General features: G+C 40.5%; 1 non-coding gene across 1 annotated transcript; it reads right to left on the reverse strand.

The window, feature by feature from the left end:
* Window positions 1-3,698: 3,698 nt before the first annotated feature.
* Window positions 3,699-3,805, reverse strand: LOC113593816 (U6 spliceosomal RNA). The gene has a single exon (XR_003414180.1). It is a non-coding gene; the product is annotated as a U6 spliceosomal RNA (small nuclear RNA).
* Between the last annotated feature and the right edge of the window lie 251 nt (window positions 3,806-4,056).

Here is a 4,056-nt window from a genome sequence, read left to right on the forward strand (position 1 = left end):
ACAGCTCTGCTGGAGAATGGGAGGGCTGGCGGACAACGGGAGGGAGAGTTGTTGAGCCCCAGATGACAGAGCTCAGCTTGGCAGGGAACAAAGGCCCTTGCCAGCACCATCTCCCTCACCCATCCCCCAGCCAAAATCCCAAAGGGAACCAGTTCCTGCCACGGAACTTGCTTGCACCGTGCAAACACCCAACGCTGTGCTTCTGCGGATCCATCCCTCTGACGGGTCTGCCTGCCTCCCTCTGCCACAAGGCCCCTCCCGAAGTGGATCACCAAAGGAGAAGTGAGCTAAGCCTACCCCTCCAGCCCCCGTGCACCTTGCATCCACCCCAGCTAATATGCCAGATCCCCAGCACCACAAGCCTGGCAGTGTGCAAGTAGCCCAGACGGGCCACGCCACCCCGCAGTGAATCCTGCCCCTAGGAGAGGGGAAGAGAAGGTACACACCAGTCTGACTGCGGCCCCGCCCACCAATGCAAGTTATTCAAGACAGCACAGGGGAAGTGCCCTGCAGGTCCGCACCACTCCAGGGACTATCCAAAATGACCAAACGGAAGAATTCCCCTCAAAAGAATCTCCAGGAAATAACAACAGCTAATGAACTGATCAAAAAGGATTTAAGCAATGTAACAGAAAGTGAATATAGAATAATAGTCATAAAATTAATTGTTGGGCTTGAAAACAGTATAGAGAACAGCAGAGAATCTCTTGCTACAGAGATCAAGGGACTAAGGAATAGTCAGGAGGAACTAAAAAATGCTATAAACGAGCTGCAAAATAAAATGGAAACAACCATGGCTCAGATTGAAGAGGCAGAGGAAAGAATAGGTGAACTAGAAGATAAAATTATGGAAAAAGAGGAAGCTGAGAAAAAGAGAGATTAAAAAATCCAGGAGTATGAGGGGAAAATTAGAGAACTAAGTGATGCACTAAAGAGAAATGATCTACGCATAATTGGTATCCCAGAGGAGGAAGAGAGAGGGAAAGGTGCTGAAGGTGTACTTGAAGAAATAATAGCTAAGAACTTCCCTGAACTGGGGAAGGAAAGAGGCATTGAAATACAAGAGGCACAGGGAACTCCCTTCAGACGTAACTTGAATTGATCTTCTGCACGACATATCATAGTGAAACTGGCAAAATACAAGGATAAAGAGAAAATTCTGAAAGCAGCAAGGGATAAACGTGCCCTCACATATAAAGGGAGACCTATAAGACTCGTGACTGATCTCTCTTCTGAAACTTGGCAGGCCAGAAAGGCATGGCAGGAGATCTTCAATGGGATGAACAGAAAAAATATGCAGCTGAGAATCCTTTATCCAGCAAGTCTGTCATTTAGAATAGGAGAGATAAAGGTCTTCCCAAACAAATAAAAACTGAAGGAATTTGTCACCACTAAACCAGCCCTACAAGAGAGCCTAAGGGGGATCCTGTGAGACAAAGTACCAGAGACATCGCTACAAGCATAAAACATACAGACATCACAATGACGCTAAATTCATATCTTTCTATAATAACACTGAATGTAAATGGACTAAATGCGCCAACCAAAAGACATAGGGTATCAGAATGGATAAAAAAACAAGACCCATCTATTTCCTGTCTACAAGAGACTCATTTTAGACCTGAGGACACCTTCAGATTGAGAGTGAGAGGATGGAGAACTATTTATCATGCTACTGGAAGCCAAAAGAAAGCTGGAGTAGCCATACTTCTATCAGACAAACTAGACTTTAAATTAAAGACTGTAACAAGAGATGAAGAAGGGCATTATATAATAATTACAGGGTCTATCCATCAGGAAGAGCTAACAATTATAAATGTCTATGCGCCGAATACCAGAGCCCCCAAATATATAAAACAATTACTCATAAACATAAGCAACCTTATTGATAAGAATGTGGTAATTGCAGGGGACTTTAACACTCCACTTACAGAAATGGATAGATCATCTAGACACACGGTCAATAAAGAAACAAGGGCCCTGAATGAGACATTGGATCAGATGGACTTGACAGATATATTTAGAACTCTGCATCCCAAAGCAACAGAATATACCTTCTTCTCGAGTGCACGTGGAACATTCTCCAAGATAGATCATATACTGGGTCACAAAACAGCCCTTCATAAGTATACAAGAATTGAAATTATACCATGCATACTTTCAGACCACAATGCTATGAAGCTTGAAATCGACCACAGGAAAAAGTCTGGAAAACCTCCAAAAGCATGGAGGTTAAAGAACACCCTACCAAAGAATGAGTGGGTCAACCAGGCAATTAGAGAAGAAATTAAAAAATATATGGAAACAAATGAAAATGAAAATACAACAATCCAAATGCTTTGGGATGCAGCGAAGGCAGTCCTGAGAGGAAAATACATTGCAATCCAGGCCTATCTCCGGACACAAGAAAAATCCCAAATACAAAATCGAACAGCACACCTAAAGGAAATAGAAGCAGAACAGCAAAGGCAGCCTAAACCCAGCAGAAGAAGAGAAATAATAAAGATCAGAGCAGAAATAAACAATATAGAATCTAAAAAAACTGTAGAGCAGATCAACGAAACCAAGAGTTGGTTTTTTGAAAAAATAAACAAAATTGACAAACCTCTAGCCAGGCTTCTCAAAAAGAAGAGGGAGATGACCCAAATAGATAAAATCATGAATGAAAATGGAATTATTACAACCAATCTCTCAGAGATACAAGCAATTATTAGGGAATACTATGAAAAATTATATGCCAACAAACTGGATAACCTGGAAGAAATGAACACATTCCTAAACACCCACACACTTCCAAAACTCAATCAGGGGGAAATAGAAAGCTTGAACAGACCCATAACCAGCGAAGAAATTGAATCAGTCAACAAAAATCTCCCAACAAATAAGAGTCCAGGACCAGATGGCTTCCCAGGGGAGTTCTACCAGACGTTTAAAGCAGAGATAATACCTATCCTTCTCAAGCTATTCCATTCATTCCTTAGTAGGATGTTCTTTAACCTCCATGCATTTGGAGGTTTCCTAGTCTTTTTCCTGTGGTTGATTTCAAGTTTCATATCATTGTGGTCTGAAAATGTGCATTGTATGATCTCAATTATTTTACATTTATTAAGGGCTGTTTTGTGACCCAGTATGTGATCTATCTAGAAGAATGTTCCCTGTGCACTCAAGAAGAAAGTATATTCTGTTGCTTTGGGATGCAGAGTTCTAAATATATCTGTCAAGTCCATCTGGCCCAATGTATCATTCAGGGCCATTGTTTCTTCACTTCTACCTCCTTTCAGAATTCTTTCTCTATCCTTGTATTTTGCCAGTTTCACTAAAATATGTCATGCAGAAGATTAATTCAAGTTACATCTGAAGGGAGTTCTCTGTGCCTCTTGGATTTCAATGCCTGTTTCCTTCCCCAGATCTGGGAAGTTCTCAGCTATCATTTGTTCAAGTATACCTTCAGCCCCTTTCTATCTCTCTTGTTTTTCTGGAATTCCTGTGACACAAATATTGTTCTGTTTGATTGCATCATTTAGTTCTCTAAATCTTCCCTCGTGATCCTGGATTGTTTTTATCTCTCTTTTCCTCAGCTTCCTCTTTTTCCACAATTTTATCTTCTAATTCTCTTGTTCTCTCCTCTGCCTCTTCAATCCGTGCTGTGGCCACCTCCATTTTATTTTGCACCTCATTTATAAGACTTTTTAATTCATAAAAATATGGAATGCTTCATGAATTTGAGTGTCATCCTTGCACAGGGGCCATGCTACTCTTCTCTGTATCGTACCTATTTTAGTATATGTGCTGCCGAAGAGAGCACTTGCATATTTTCTTTTGTGGAGTATCATTTGAAATATTTTGTGCACTATTAAAAGTCACTTATTATCTTGTTATTTTATTGTAATATTCTTTATATATTCTAAGTACAAATCCTTTGCCAGATTGTAATTATTTGTACCCAGTCCAAGGCTCCCCTTTTCCTTTGCTTAATGGTGACTTTAGAAGAGCAGGTAAATTTTATATTTGATTAATATAGATTACAACTTTCTCCTGTTATGTGCTTTTCATGTC

Source organism: Acinonyx jubatus, chromosome D1 (assembly GCF_027475565.1).
Source record: "Acinonyx jubatus isolate Ajub_Pintada_27869175 chromosome D1, VMU_Ajub_asm_v1.0, whole genome shotgun sequence".
NCBI classification, from domain to species: domain Eukaryota; kingdom Metazoa; phylum Chordata; class Mammalia; order Carnivora; family Felidae; genus Acinonyx; species Acinonyx jubatus.